This window comes from Salmo trutta, chromosome 16, assembly GCF_901001165.1.
Source record: "Salmo trutta chromosome 16, fSalTru1.1, whole genome shotgun sequence".
In the NCBI taxonomy this organism is placed as follows: Eukaryota; Metazoa; Chordata; class Actinopteri; order Salmoniformes; family Salmonidae; genus Salmo; species Salmo trutta.
Genome location: NC_042972.1, coordinates 16,373,390 through 16,390,572, shown reverse-complemented (window position 1 = coordinate 16,390,572; position 17,183 = coordinate 16,373,390). Strand labels below are relative to the sequence as shown.

Here is a 17,183-nt window from a genome sequence, read left to right as displayed (position 1 = left end):
TTTAATCTTAAATTAAGTTCATGTAAGACTGTCTCAGAAATACACCAATTACGTTAAAAGCACTGCAAATGACCTAGACCCATGTTGGCATATCAAAACTTAAAAATAACAAGTACTTTCATTTTGGGACGGTTCAAGTTCAACTTGAGACAGTTGAAATTGCACTTTGGGACATTACCAGGACGGTGAGGGAAAAAGTTAGTTGTGAGCCCTGGGCACACCCAACCCTCAACCTAACAAGGTTCTGCAGATAGTTAATTTGAGGTTAACAGACACTAAAATCCCTGAACACTGCCTTACTGTAAGAAAACAACAGTAGTCTACACAATCTCTACCGAGCCCAAAGCTATAGGCTACATCATTTTACATTTGTTTGTAATGAAACTGGAAATAGTGCAGAGGAAAAGGTTAAATCATTTGACTTTGAGAAAGCGTACCGCACTCTAGCGGTAAATTCACTGCATCTCTGGGGGGTAAAAAGTGAGCGAGCACGAAAATAACAATCTTCCTCGCTCCCCATTCTACCTCACACAATTTAACATGTTCTCTAGCTTCAGTGTCAAACCAGCTGCAAAGAATTGCTTTCTGTGCTTATTCAAAGCCCCCCTCACTGCTTTGAAAAACTACCCAATTCAACGACGGAGAAAACAGACCATCTGGCTATGCAGTACAGTTTTATTACAATATGTCAAAATAGTAGTGACATTGCAGTGATATCACCTAAACTGACAAGGGTGTGGGTGTTTGGAGAAAGGAAGTACATTATTGGGCTGATGTCAGCAACCTTATGCTATACAAGCTATAGCACGTAGATTCTTAAACTTGATCAAGGAAAATATGACGGATCTTGTTACCAATTATTACCTTGATAGCTTTAAATAGACGATTGTTATGATTTGGATAAAGTATAGCCAGTAGACATATATCCAGCTATAGTCATAATCACTACCCCATCTTCTTGACTCAAAATTGTGTGTGTGTACAGAGAGCGCGAGGGTTGCAGCACTTCAACTAGAAAGTATCCAATAGGACAAAGACAAGAGCTGTGTTTGAAAACTCATACTAAGCGCACTAACCATACTATTGTGATTAGAGGTCGACCGATTAATCGGAATGGCCAATTAATTAGGGCTGATTTCAAGTTTTCATAATCGGTATTTTTGGCCACCGATTTGCCGATTAATTTTTTTATGTGTTTTTTTTTTTTTAAACCTTTATTTAACTAGGCAAGTCAGTTAAGAACACATTCTTATTTTCAATGACGGCCTAGGAACGGTGGGTTAACTGCCTTGTTCAGGGGCAGAACGACAGATTTTTACCTTGTCAGCTTGGGGATGCAACCTTACGTTAATAACTAGCCCAACGCTCTAACCACCTGCTTTACGTTGCCAAGGTAAGTTGCTAGCTAGCATTAAACTTATCTTATAAAACAAACGATCAATCAATCATAAACACTAGTTAACTACACATGGTTGATGATATTACTAGTTTATCTAGCCTGTCCTGCTTTGCATATAATCGATGTGGTGCGCATTCGCGAAAAAGGACTGTCTTTGCTCCGACGTGTACCTAACCATAAACATCAATGTCTTTCTTAAAATCAATACACAAGTATATATTTTTAAACCTGCATATTTAGTTAATATTGCCTGCTAACATGAATTTCTTTTAACTAGGGAAAATGTGTCACTTCTCTTGCAAACAGAGTCAGGGTATATGCAGCAGTTTGGGCCGCCTGACTTGTTGCGAACTGTGAAGACTATTTCTTCCTAACAAAGACAGCAGACTTCGCCAAACTGGGATGATTTAACAAAAGCACATTTGCGAAAAAAAGCACAATCGTTGCACGACTGTACCTAACCATAAACATCAATGCCTTTCTTAAAATCAATACACAGAAGTATATATTTTTAATCCTGCATATTTAGCTAAAAGAAATCCAGGTTAGCAGGCAATATTAACCAGGTGAAATTGTGTAAGTTCTCTTGTGTTCGTTGCACGCAGAATCAGGGTATACAGAATCTGGCTCGTTGCGAACTAATTTGCCAGAATTTTACGGAACTATGAAATAACATTGTAGGTTGTGCGATGTAACAGGAATATTTAGACTTATGGATGACACCCGTTAGATAAAATACGGAACAGTTCCGTATGTCACTGAAAGAATAAAGTTTGAGATGATAGGTCATTAATATGGTCAAATCCGGAAACTAAGGTTTATTATATACTGCTCAAAAAAATAAAGGGAACACTTAAACAACACATCCTAGATCTGAATGAAAGAAATAATCTTATTAAATACTTTTTTCTTTACATAGTTGAATGTGCTGACAACAAAATCACAAAAATAATCAATGGCAATCCAATTTATCAACCCATGGAGGTCTGGATTTGGAGTCACACTCAAAATTAAAGTGGAAAAACACACTACAGGCTGATCCAACTTTGATGTAATGTCCTTAAAACAAGTCAAAATTAGGCTCAGTAGTGTGTGTGGCCTCCACGTGCCTGTATGACCTCCCTACAATGTCTGGGCATGCTCCTGATGAGGTGGCGGATGGTCTCCTGAGGGATCTCCTCCCAGACCTGGACTAAAGCATCCGCCAACTCCTGGACAGTCTGTGGTGCAACGTGGCGTTGGTGGATGGAACGAGACATGATGTCCCCGATGTGCTCAATTGGATTCAGGTCTGGGGAACGGGCGGGCCAATCCATAGCATCAATGCCTTCCTCTTGCAGGAACTGCTGACACACTCCAGCCACATGAGGTCTAGCATTGTCTTGCATTAGGAGGAACCCAGGGCCAACCACACCAGCATATGGTCTCACAAGGGGTCTGAGGATCTCATCTCGGTACCTAATGGCAGTCAGGCTACCTCTGGCGAGCACATGGAGGGCTGTGCGGCCCCCCAAAGAAATGCCACCCCACACCATGACTTTGCTCGATTTTGTACACCTGTCAGCAACGGGTGTGTCTTGAAATAGCCGAATCCACTATATATATATATATATATATAGAGTGTCTGGAGATGGGGTCTATATTTATTTCAATCTTCCCCGAAATAACTTACATTTCCGGCTTAAAACCCCTACGTAACATCTGTCTAGCTTCCAAAAAGCCCTAAAGCCACAGGGTGTTCTGATAGCTGGATCAGGCCATAATTAAAGTTTGAGTCAGCTGTCTCTCTCTCAGTTTTGTCATCCTTCCCCTGCCCACACACACACACAAAAACCGGTCTTTGCCATAAGAACGCTCCCGATGAGCTTCGTGCAGACAGCTAAACTAACTACGGTGCCAAGTTTCCTCCCTTTTCTGCCTGAGGCGGCTGAGCATAGTTTTGTCAAAATTCCTTGTTACTCACCTAAATGAACACCCAAGCTTTCTTGTTCCTTAAATTATAACACTTCTGAAACTAGTTCAGTATTCTGGAGTTCGTACCTTGTCTGAGCCGAGGCCAAGATCTGACTGCACTGTCTATTCCTAAGGGGGGAAAAAAATAAAAAGAGATGGGTCTCTTCAATGAGCTCAAACTGATCGTCATGCCATTGAAATGTCACTGTGCAAGTTTGATAGGCATACAGTACCAGTCAAAACTTTGGTCACCTACTCATTCAAGGATTTTTCTTTATTTTTACTATTTTATACACTGTATAATTATAGTGAAGACATCAAAACTGTGAAATAACACATATGGAAACATTTAGTAACAAAAGTGTTTTAAAAAATCTAAATATATTTAAGATTTGATATTCTTCAAATAGCCACTCTTTGCCTTGACAGCTTTGCACACTTTTGGCATTCTAAAATCAAATCAAAGTTAATTTGTCACATGCGCCAAACACAACACGGTGTAGACCTTACAGTGAAATGCTTACTTACAGGCCCTAACCAACAGTGCAAATGTTAAGTAAAAAATAGGTTTTAGGTGTACAATATATAAGAAAAAAGACAGTGAAAACATCTCTCAACCAGTTTCACCTGGAATGCTTTTCCAACAGTCTTGAAGGAGTTCCCACATATGCTGAGCACTTGTTGGCTGCTCTGATCTGGTGGAAACGTTATAAAATAGGCCTACCTGATTACTTCTTATCACTTGCACAAATAGCCTACAGATCACTGGCTCAGGAAACTGAGGGCCCAGAATATTTTATACAATGTTGCAAGTTTGCTAGTGCAAGCTTAATGACCAGAACCAAATAATAGTTGATACAATGTTTCAAGTTCCTTGCAGACAGGCCATGCATATTGATTTGATTTATAGGATATTTATTTTTAATCAGGATATTTTCTACCTTGCAGGCTGGAATGTTTTTATTTGTTGCCTTTATGTAGGCTATTGTTACACAGTTAGCAATGGCAATTGAAATTACTTTTATCATTTTTATTAAACACATCAAATGATTGAGATATGAAGACTATTATAAATGAAAGTGTTCCACAAAAATGTGCATATGAATATCATAACCGGCATGCAGATCGGTAGAAAAGGTTACCGACCCCTGTTGTAGCCTATTACCTACCTGCAACTTCAGGAGCGTAACAGCAGAATCTGCCAAGGCCAACAGCAGCGGGAGGAAGAGGGTTGGGAAATAATTTTTTTATTACCGTAATTTCCGGACTATAAGCCGCAACTTTTTTCCCACGCTTTGAACCTCGAGGCTTAAACAATGACACGGCTAATATGGATTTTTCCCGCTTTCAATTTTTTTTTCTTCAAAAAAACACATTCTGTGACGTGCTCAGTTTTTTGGCGGCATGAAGCTTTCATTAGAGCAATGAAATTGCCGAACGGGTAAGGTGAAACAACTTTTTTGTTTACTGTTTAGATTAAATCGAGCGCTCTCAAACTTCCTATCATTCTGATTACAGTAGTCATTTTGTCACCCTCATCATGGCAAAGACACGGAGAAATGCATATGATGCAGCTTTCAAGTTGAAGGCGATTGATCTGGCTGTTGGAAAAGGAAATAGAGCTGCTGCACGGGAGCTTGGTCTTAATGAGTCGATGATAAGACGTTGGAAACAGCAGCGTGAGGAATTGACTCAGTGCAAAAAGACAACTAAAGCTTACTGCTATTTTTTTTTTTGTTACAAGTCGTGTTTCGTTAAAGCCCATTTATTTTTTGTTACAAGCTGTGTTTCGTTAAAGCCTGTGTAAAGTTCATTTCTTTCAATGTACCGGTAGGCACCTGCGGCTTATAGACATGTGCGGCTTATTTATGTTCAAAATAATATTTTTTTTTAAATTCAGTGGGTGCGGCTTATATTCAGGTGCGCTCAATAGTCCGGAAATTACGGTATTGTTCTGGTTAGGCTCTCTCTGGCTCCCTCGAGTCATTTGTGTGTCTTAATTATTTATTCACAGTGTGCTTAAAGCATCAGACAAGCTCAGAAGCCTTCATATCATTGATTTGACTAAAACAAATAGCATGTGTCAATATAGGGAAAAATACACGGTTAAAAATGTTGACCAATCAATTGTTCGAAAGAACAGATGACTCTGGGTCCCCAAGATGTTTTAGTCAGGTACAGCCCTACTCTATACAGTTGAAGTCGGAAGTTTACATACATTTAGGTTGGAGTCATTAAAACTCGTTTTTCAACCACTCCACAAATTTCTTGTTAACAAACTATAGTTTTGCAAGTTGGTTAAGACATCTACTTTGTGAATGACAAGTAATTTTTCCAATAATTGTTTATAGACAGATTATTTCACTTATAATTCACTGTATCACAATTCCAGTGGGTAAGAAGTTTACATACACTAAGTTGACTGTGCCTTTAAACAGCTTGGAAAATTCAAGAAAATAATGTCATGGCTTTAGAAGCTTCTGATAGGCTAATTGACATCATTTGAGTCAATTGGAGGTGTACCTGTAGATGTATTTCAAGGCCTACCTTCAAACTCTGTGCCTGACATCATTGCTTGACATCATGGGAAAATCAAAAGAAATCAACCAAGACCTCCACAAGTCAGGTTCATCCTTGGGAGCAATTTCCAAATGCCTGAAGGTACCACGTTCATCTGTACAAACAATAGTACGCAAGTATAAACACCATGGGACCACACAGCCGTCATACCGCTCAGGAAGGAGACACGTTCTGTCTCCTAGAGATGAACGTACTTTCGTGTGAAAAGTGCAAATCAATCCCAGAACAACAGCAAAGGACCTTGTGAAGATGCTGGAGGAAACAGATACAACAGTATCTATATCCACAGTAAAACAAGTCCTATATCGACAAAACCTGAAAGGCCGCTCAGCAAGGAAGAAGCCACTGCTCCAAAACCGCCATAAAAAAGCCAGACTACGGTTTGCAACTGCACATGGGGACAAATATCATACTTTTTGGAGAAATGTACTCTGGTCTGATGAAACAAAAATAGAAGTGTTTGGCCATAATGACCATTGTTATGTTTGGAGGAAAAAGGGGGAGGCTTGCAAACCGAAGAACACCATCCCAACCGTGAAGGACGGGGGTGGCAGCATCATGTTGTGGGGGTGCTTTGCTGCAGGAGGGGGTGGTGCACTACACAAAATAGGTGGCATCATGAGGAAGAAAAACTGTGTGGATATATTGAAGCAACATCTCAAGACATCAGTCAGGAAGTTAAAGCTTGGTCGCAAACGGGTCTTCCAAATGGACAATGACCCCAAGCATACTTCCAAAGTTGTGGCAAAATGGCTTACGGACAACAATGTCAAGGTATTGGAGTGGCCATCACAAAGCCCTGACCTCAATCCTATAGAAAATTTGTGGGCAGAACTGAAAAAGCATGTGCGAGCAAGGAGGCCTACAAACCTGACTCAGTTACACCAGCTCTGTCAGGAGGAATGGGCCAAAATTAACCCAACTTATTCTGGGAAGCTTGTGGAAGGCTACCCAAAATGTTTGACCCAAGTTAAACAATTTAAAGGCAATGCTGCCAAATACTAATTGAGTGTATGTAAACTTCTGACCCACTGGGAATGTGATGAAAGTAATAAATAATTCCCTCTACTATTTTTCTGACGTTTCACATTCTTAAAATAAAGTGGTGATCCTAACTGACCTAAGACAGGGAATTTTTACTCGGATTAAATGTCAGGAATTGTGAAAAACTGAGTTTAAATGTATTTGGCTAAGGTGTATGTAAACTTCTGACTTCAACTGTACATACCAGGCACAGCCCTACTCTATACATAGCATTTCTATCTGCAACATTTAGAATGTTTCACCTCACTGAAGACACACCCCCAAAACACAACCGTCAGACATACCAAAGGCCATGTCCGGTCTTTTCAAAAAACACCTGTAAGAGTGGATGATGGGTCGATCAACTGGAACAACCACATTCCTCAAGCACTCACTTGGGATGGTTTATCGGGGAACTGAGAGAGGGAAGGAAAGAGAAAAAGAGAAAGAAACTCCTCCTAGCCTTCACAACACACCAGTCACAAGTTACACACCCCATTTAACAGGAATGCAGTGCTCAACAATAGAGACCTGTTGCCCAACTCAATTGAATCATATCACCTCCGTCTGCATTGATTCATGTTTGGGCCCTAGTGGTCACATGGCTGTTCCTAGGGGTGGATGTAACCACGTATGCGGAACAAATGGTGGGGTTGTCAAAGGCCAGCCTTCCACCTTAAAGAGGGATCTGTCTAACCTTTGACCTTCCCTCCTCCCCCTGTCTCCGCATTGACTCCCCAGCAATAATTATTCACAGATTTTTAGGGAGGGTGGGGTGTATGCCCATGAGTGGAGTGGTATCCCCTAAAGGAATTAGTGTAGTCAATGTTCTGCACGACATGGCTGGAGTGGCTTTTCACTTCACAAGCTAAAGGAGAAGGGCAGGAGGGAGGGAGGTTGGGAAAGGGGGGGGGTCTTATGATCCTGAAGCACATGTTTCAGAGCCTCCAAATCTCCTGAGAACTTTGGCTAATGAAGTGTTCACATCAGGTAAAGTGTTTCCCAATCCGTTCATCAGAGACACACAGCCATTGCACTTGTGAAAAAATTATCTGGTAACATACAGTATCTGTGGTCGACATGCTACGCAACGGCACAATGCCAGCACAGAATGGAAGCAAGACTAGTGATGGGCTCACCTTTTCTGTCTCTTTAACCCTTTCACACACAGACAGAGAGCGCTGACAAAGGGGGCTAGAGAAAGGGGAAGGGCTTGTGGCGATATAGGCCTACATGATCTAGATGTCTCGACATTAGTCCAGCAGGGAGAACCCCCGGGATGTGCAGTGTTTTCCCCACTTACAATTCTGATTCAAATACTCAAATGGCTTGATGACAAGTTGAATCTGTTAGAGCTGAGCTAGAACAAACAAAAGTGCAGAATCCGTGGCGTGAGTACCCGGGAATGGAGTTGAGAAACACTTCCCTTGAGTGGAGTTGGGGTGGGGGCCTCGTTCCACATAGCACCTGACTCTGACCGCGCATCAGTTCCACGCGGTGCTCTTATCTAAAGTTTATCTACAGTTTGCTCCGCGGAACAGTCAGTGCTTGGAATTGCAGATATTCCTCAGGCAGAGATAGACACAAGAGAGAGATTAGGAGCAAAACGTCACTAGGAGTTTAGCTAGTGTGGTGAGAGCCTGGAATGTGAACTAGTGATTCTAATCTACATTACTGGGAGCAAAAAAATTTATCTTCCAGTGGCTATCACCAACTCCCACAACCTGGAATTCATTCATTAACTTAACCAACACCACAGCTAGATTTGTTATCAACTTTCACTGTGAAGTGACTGGTCTTTTTAATACCCACACACACACCTAACTACCTGAAGCAGGCAGGTAGTAAACAAAATGAATAAATTAACACGTATGTACATCTGGTACACACACAGGTGCTGACTTTAGAGTGGGTGACGTACATGTGTACAATTCCACACACTCTGCTTCCCCCTCATACACACTGCCTGAAGGCAAAGCAGTGATGTTACCTCCCTCAAGAGCCTTCCTTCCCGTCTCTCCTTTACGTCGCCACACCTCACCTGATTTATAGGCGCATGGCGGCCATGCTTTCCCTGGGCAAGTGGCTCTAAAAGGCCCAGCACTGCGTTCTATTTGTCTTATTTACAGGCTAGTGAATTATTTAAATTCCCCTCTGTAAATAAAATAAACTACGAGAGGACTAGGCCCAAGGCAGGCACTGCAGAGGAGACGAGGAGGCAATTTTGAAGCGAGCCTGCAGCAACCATTAACATTAATTGCAACAATAAATGCCTGTATGCTTATGTAAACTATTCTCCATTTAATCTTCCCCACAGAGACGACCTGAGAAATAGGAATGCAGACACACACTAAGGCCTTTTTAGTTCTGTATGTTGCCTCGAACTGGACTATACATGCACAGTGCAAACATTCAGATGCACACACAGAAATTGTGTGGTGCTTCAACAAAAGCCACACACGCACAGACTCCACTGAGGACTACAACCAACCACTAGGCTCCCCCAATCTTTTTGAAAATATCATCAACAGCATCATCAACAGCAACATCATTCTACCAACAATATTCCATTTCATGAAGACCTGCGTTCACTGTTTTTGGGAATTAAGGGTTTTCCATGGATTCAATATTTCCTCTGGTGGATGACTTCCATCTCCTGAATTAAAAACTTGATTGTCGCAAAGAACAGTGCTTTGGGAAACCCTGGGTTGTGTTTATTAAGCACCAAATTGAAGGAAACAGACTGAAACGAGGGACTAACTGGTCCAAAAAGAAATGCTCGTTTCCGCTTTCCATGTTAAAACGATTGCCCTACTGAAAAAGACCCTGGCTTCGGGGTGTGTGGGACTGCAGGTTGGCAATTACTCTTCTACCAGATGTCTGAACGGTAACTTTGACTGGTGACTTCCTGATCGATACACTTCCTGGACAGCTCCATTGACCGACTGTTCCCTCAGCAAAGGAAGAAGGGAAGCGTTTTTGTCGTTTGATGGGCCAAGTGGTGCCTGTGTAACCGATGTGAAATGACTAGCTAGTTAGCGGGGTGCACGCTAATAGCGTTTCAATCGGTGACATCACTCGCTCTGAGACCTTGAAGTAGTTGTTCCCCTTGCTCTGCAAGGGCCGCGGCTTTTGTGGAGCGATGGGTAACGATGCTTCGTGGGAGGCAGTTGTAGATGTGTGCAGAGGGTCCCTGGTTCGAGCCCAGGTAGGGGCGAGGAGAGGGACGGAAGCTATACTGTTACACCTGGGTCAGTCTTCCCCTGGAATATTTCCCAGTAAAAAGCCCAATAGCAAAAATCCAACCCTCTAGCATCAAATCTGTCAATTGAAACCAATAGAATCCAAACTCTGTGTGCAACATAGCTACAATGGTAGAGGAAACACTGGTCTGGGTCAGTATGAGGAAGTACAGAAAGCTGCCGAGTGTGTTAGAATGCCAAGCAGGCAACTTTTGTCATCTACTAAGGCTGCTTGTAGCATGGTTGGGCTTTGACACAGGCCTTGGAGGTTAAAGGTAAAGCAGTGCAGCGGGTGAATTTCGTCAGAAACAGCTCTGTAAGTGTAACTCTAACCAATGATGTAGTTCTGAGGGGGTTAAACTCCCAAGAGCCAATCCAAACATCGCTGTCAATAGCTTCCAACAAATCACATGCTCCCTTTCAGAACTGCAGCTCTGGCCATACGCCATCTAACACACTCAGTGGAGAGGCAGTGACATATTATCATGGGGAATGTCAAGGGGGACATTCTGTGAAAGGCCAGATGAACACACACACGTCTCTTCAAAGGATCAAATTGAGGTCGATGACCACCGACAGACACAGACCAATCGGACGGCCTGGTCTTTTCAGTAGGTGGAGAAAGATAGCTAACAGTATGCGATATGAAGGAAGCGGAGGGAGGGGTCCTTTGAAAAATGGTTAAAAGTGAGCGCTAAAAATAAACTGGGAAAGGCGAGAAAATTAATTATACATAACAAACAGCTCGGTTGGATGAGTGTGGCAGAGAAGAATTAGGGCCGGGTTCCTAAAAAGCTTACTTTTTTATACCATTCTGTGTCCCTAGCAGAGGGGATATTTGCATTATGATATTTTACTTGGAGCGGGAGGGAGCATCTTGGGAAATGTTTTGATAAGGCTATGATATCAACTAGAGGTCGACCGATTAATCAGAATGGCCAATTAATTAGGGCCGATTTCAAGTTTTCATAACAATCGGTAAATCGGCATTTTTGGACACCGATTGTGGCCGATTACATTGCGCTCCACGAGGAGCCTGCGTGGCAGGCTGACTACCTGTTACACGAGTGCAGCAAGAAGCCAAGGTAAGTTGCTAGAAGCATTAAACTTATCTTATAAAAAACAAATCTTAACATAATCACTAGTTTACTACACATGGTTGATGATATTACTAGTTTTTCTAGCTTGTCCTGCATTGCATATAATCGACGCGGTGCCTGTTAATTTGTCATCGAATCACAGCCTACTTCGCCAAACGGGTGATGATTTAACAAGCGCATTCGCGAAAAAAGCACTGTCGTTGCACCAATGTGTACCTAACCATAAACATCAATGCCTTTCTTTAAAATCAATACACAAGTATATATTTTTAAACCTGCATATTTAGTTAATATTGCCTGCTAACATGAATTTCTTTTAACTAGGGAAATTGTGTCACTTCTCTTGCGTTCTGTGCAAGCAGAGTCAGGGTATACGCAGCAGTTTGGGCTGCCTGGCTCATTGCCAGAATTGTACATAATTATGACATAACACTGAAGGTTGTGCAATGTAACAGCAATATTTAGACTTAGGGATGCCACACGTTAGATGAAATACGGAACCGTTCCATATTTCACTGAAAGAATAAACGTTTTGTTTTCTAAATTATAGTTTCCTGATTTGACCATATTAATGGCCTACGGCTCGTATTTCTGTGTGTTATAATATAATTAAGTCTATGATTTGATAGAGCAGTCTGACTGAGCGGTGGTAGGCAGCAGCAGGCTCGTAAGCATTCATTCAAACAGCACTTTTGTGCATTTGCCAGCAGCTCTTCGCTGTGCTTCAAGCATTGAGCTGTGTTTATGACTTAAAGGCTATAAATTCCCGAGATTAGGCTGGTGTAACCGATGTGAAATGGCTAGCTAGTTAGCGGGGTGCACGCTAAATAGCGTTTCAATCAGTGACGTCACTCGCTCTGAGACCTTGAAGTAGTTGTTCCCCTTGCTCTGGATAACCTTCTTTTGGAGCGATGGGTAACGATGCCTCGAGGGTGGCTGTTGTCGATGTGTCCCTGGTTCGAGCCCAGGTAGGGGCGAGGAGAGGGACAGAAGCTACACTGGTAATACTATAGTGCCTATAAGAACATCCAATAGTCAAAGGTCTATGAAATACAAATGGTATAGAGAGAAATAGTCCTATAATTCCTATAATAACTACAACCTAAAACTTCTTACCTGGGAATATTGAAGACATGGTAAAAGGAACCACCAGCTTTCATATGTTCTGAGCAAGGAACTTAAACGTTAGCTTTTTTACATGGCACTTCAACACTTTGTTTTTGTATTATTTAAACCAAATTGAACATGTTTCATTATTTATTTGAGACTAAATTGATTTTATTGATGTATTATATTAAGTTAAAATAAGTGTTCATTCAGTATTGTTGTAATTGGCATTATTACATATACATATATATACATATATATATATATATATATATATATATATATATATATATATATATATATATATATATATATATATATATATATATATATATATATATATATATATATATATACATATACATATACATATACATATACATATACATATATATATATATACATATATATATATATATATATATACATATATATATATATATACATACATATATATATATATATATATATATATATATACACACACACACACATACATATACATTATATATATATATATACACATACATATACATTATATATATATATATACACATACATATACATATATATATATATATATATATATATATATAAAAATTATCCGTTTAATAATTATCGTCTTTTTTTGGTCCTCAAATAATCGGTATCGGCGTTGAAAACTCATCATCGGTCGACCTCTAACATCAACCATCCTGGGGTCTGTTCAAATGGATAGTGAGAAAACGAGTGAGAGAGAGCACGACACAGCCAGCGCAGCCTGAGACCGACAGCCAGCGCAGCCCGAGACCGACAGCCAGCGCAGCCCGAGACCGACAGCCAGCGCAGCCCGAGACCGACAGCCAGCGCAGCCCGAGACCGACAGCCAGCGCAGCCCGAGACCGACAGCCAGCGCAGCCGAGACCGACAGCCAGCGCAGCCCGAGACCGACAGCCAGCGCAGCCCGAGACCGACAGCCAGCGCAGCCCGAGACCGACAGCCAACGGAAGCAAAACAATCAAAAGGAGAACATGAGGAGGGAAGGGAAGAGAGAAGCGGAGGAACAGAGAGAGGAAAGAGAGAAGCAGAGGAACAGAGAGAAGAAAGGGTGAGGGAAGGGCTAAAGATTTAAGAGAGGAAGAAGCTAAAACTACAACCCACCTCCTAGCCTTGACTTGGCCCACAACCCCAAAAACATAACACCTCCACCGGTACGTATAGGAAAGCAGATATTCCATTACGCTCCATTGAGGAAGCCTCAATCATCCTTAAAGGAAGGCTGAACTTCCTGATTTGGCCTCGTTTTTCAGCGGGTTCATTAAGAAATGCAGCGGCCATGATTGAAACCAAACGAGAGATGTATTGGGGGGGGGGGGGTGGTTTAACGTGGGTGTCTCATGTGTGTTCGCACATGGCAAGTGTTTGCACATTCACTCTGCCAAAACAGTACACAGTTACAGTCACTCATCCTTCTAGATAACTTAATGTCTAACCAGGTCTTCAGCCAGATGGTGTGAAACTGAGGGAAAGTTCGTCAGGATTGAGATAAACCCAACCCGAGGAAAACTATTACGGTACCCTTAACTCTGACATACCATGTTTTCCAATCAACTCGCAAATCTCAGTTTTGGACGAGACTGACTTCATGACCAAAATTATCCTTTTTACACTTTGTAGTACATTTTGAGACTATAATAAGTGGCGGATTTGACCTTTTATATTTAGGTGCAGGAGCTCCACAATAAGAGGAACAGGAGCTCCGCTATAAGAGGAACAGGAGCTCAAGCAGTAGAACATTTGAGATGCCGGTACTCAGCTCCAGGGAGCTCCTGCCCAAGTCAAGCACTGATGGAGTCATAACTACACTATTCCTTCAAAGATGTCCATATGGGGCAGTTACAGCTTCTGTGTAAGTGAGAAGAAAAATATAACTTTACCAGACATTGCATTTATCAAGCAAAACATCAGGTTCAATGTATCAAATTCCCCTCAGACGATTGTCCAACAACTTGGTAAGACGTGCAGGTGAGTTGGGCTCAAGATGAAGAGAAAAGTGCATCAAAAAGCAGCAGCATCATTCCTACGCAAGTGTCATTCAGCTACATTGTTGCCCCTGGTCGCTGTTGGTCGTGTACTGATAACATTGTCAAGGCTCTACACTGGCGTTTTTTTACAACGAGCACGTGCGCGCCTAAGTTGGAAAATGTAGGGGCACATAAATATTTATTTGAAGTAATAATGCTAGAATTTTTCTAGGCGCACTGAAAAATATGTATGCGCATATACAAGTAAAATGGTCGCACTGTAGAGACCTGATTGTATCAACTTGCAATAGAGCGCTACAGAATTTAAACATTGTAGCCACAATTAGCTGTGTAGACTAGGCTACAATCCATTTGCAGTGGAATCTGACATTATTTTGAGAGGCTAGAAAACCAACCAGTCTGTCATTCAGTGATTTACAAGCCAAAGCCATGCCAACCCTATGACTGATTAGTGTCGGTGACATTCAACTAGTACCGCCTACTAAACAAGCATTTATGTCAGGTTTGAGATTTTTCATAATTGACATGTGAATAGGTGTTATAGCCTTTAACCACCAAGCCGATGTCGGTTGCCTTGAATTATAAAACTGGGGGCAACGGACAAGACAAATCCATCACAACAGATTTAAATGTGTTTGCTTTTATATAAATTCACATTTGGTCAGGGGGAAAAATATATATTTTTGAATTGGTGAATGCTGTATTTTTGATGTGTAATTTGTCCACAAGAATAATACTGAAAAAGTATTCGAGCAAATCAAATAGAGTAGCCTATATCAGCGCATATTCAATAGATGACATTCATTGCATGGGGTAGACCAACACACCCACAGACAACTCTCATCCTTCTATTACTCCTCAATATGGAATTATTGCTGTTGAAACAAAGCCTACAAATTGCCTCTCACTAGTCAGCCGATTATGGCTCTTTTCACACACCATTTATCATTATTTTAAAGTTAATAAGGTAATCGATTTTTTTTTTAATCCAAAGCTGCACACTGGTTCCCATGAGAAATGCTACACCACCATATGTCCATTTAGGCTGCATTTAGACAATTCCGATATTTTTTCAAATAATTGGTCTTTTTAAACAAATCACATCAGATTCTTTCACATAATATATTTTTTCTGAGCTGATCTGATCGGTCAAAAATATCAGAATTGGGCTGCCTGTCTAAACGCAGCCTAAGTAGCGTAGAACGACTAAGAAGTAACCCTATTAAATAACCCCATACGTGAGAGCATGCCGCGAATTTCAATGTAAATGCCTCCCCACTCACCGCCCAAGAAAGACTGTTTTCCAGGCGACAGTGTCTGTCTGTCAGTGAATAGCTATAATTATGTAGTCTATGAAGACATTCCTTCTCAAAAACGCAATGCAACAGCATTCCCTTTGCAATGAGGTAACTAATAGACAATGGTCTGCTTTCCAGTTTTGAAACTATAGGTCCTTTCCCATGTTGGTTCAAATATAAAAACAAAACGGATATAAGGATGCTAGGATAGGACGTGGGATAAAACCTGGGTGAATTCGGCAATAACATAGGCTCGAACTCTTCTGCTCAGCCTATTTAAGTATCCTATGCGCTTGTACTGTATAACAGTAAGTGAATGCATCCACACACGGAACAGTAAGTGAATGCATCCACACACGGAACAGTAAGTGAATGCATCCACACACGGAACAGTAAGTGAATGCATCCACACACGGAACAGTAAGTGAATGCATCCACACACCCAACACACAACCCTTGCTAACGACATAATGTCCGCAGTTTTCCCACTTCGGTGTTGATCAACCCTTCAACTGGTTGAATTGGGCTACATAAAAAAATAATTAAAAGAATATAAAAAAATAAACGGTTGTATGCGCATCCAAGACAGCATGCAAAACAACTACTTGTTAAGTTCAATAGGCTACACAGGTAAATAGACTGGTTGCGCTTTGGTAACCCGTTGTTCGCCTAGTACAAGGGCTGTTTAGAAATCACAAGCTTCAAACTCTTGCAGTCAGACGCAACTGTAAAACAGCCAAGACAAACTGTCAACATGGGAGCGAAAACACCCAAATGTTTCAACCCAAAATAAACGTTTATCTCATTCAAACAACGCACCAATTGATCTGGATAGGCCTACTTACAAATTCAAGTGATCCTTGGGTTAGATATCCATGCCATGGTTAAATTCCAAAACTTAAAAGACATTTTCACTCGTCACGGACTACTAGTGCGCTCACCACGCCGGCTCCCTTCGTGTGTATGGAGAGGAATGCAGCTCGAGGCTTCCAGTGAGAAGCCAGCCTCGATGTGAGCAAGCGGGGCGCGAGCAAGTAGCGCGTGGATATGTGCTGTCTTGTCCCAATACCTTGTATGGTCCACAGAGGGCGTCAGTGAGTCGGCTTGTGGCCACAGCATGTAATTGGCAAAACAATCTCACTTTCTTGGTCTTTGATCTCGTTTCATAAAATGAGAGAGACATTTTCTCTGGGTGGAGCAGTGGAATGAATAAGGTTAGGCAATATGAATACCAAATTACCAGTCTACATTTGTCTTTGTCAGCAAGAGAGATTATTGCTTCAGGATAGGCTTGGTTGTTCACAAACAGGGTTCATTACAGACCTGTCTATAGAAAATGTTCTTTAAGACAGCAGAAGTGACTTTGAAACCTGAAATGTTAATATTCATAAATAGTCTCACAGAATCTCAACATCTTACAAAGTGTGTATTGGGCACAGTTCCATGGGTCCCTCGGC

General features: G+C 41.4%; 1 protein-coding gene across 5 annotated transcripts in view; it reads right to left on the bottom strand.

Annotated features, from left to right (window-relative positions):
* The window catches only part of LOC115150182 (plexin-A1), a 364,140-nt gene extending 347,416 nt beyond the window's left edge, over positions 1–16,724 (bottom strand). For 3 of the 5 annotated variants that reach the window (XM_029693186.1, XM_029693187.1, XM_029693189.1), the window contains exon 1: positions 16,572–16,722. The gene's annotated coding sequence lies outside the window, so the exon portion shown is untranslated. Of the gene's footprint in view, positions 1–16,571 lie in introns of all 5 variants that reach the window. The other 2 variants (XM_029693188.1, XM_029693190.1) reach the window with 2 other exon arrangements.
* Between the last annotated feature and the right edge of the window lie 459 nt (positions 16,725–17,183).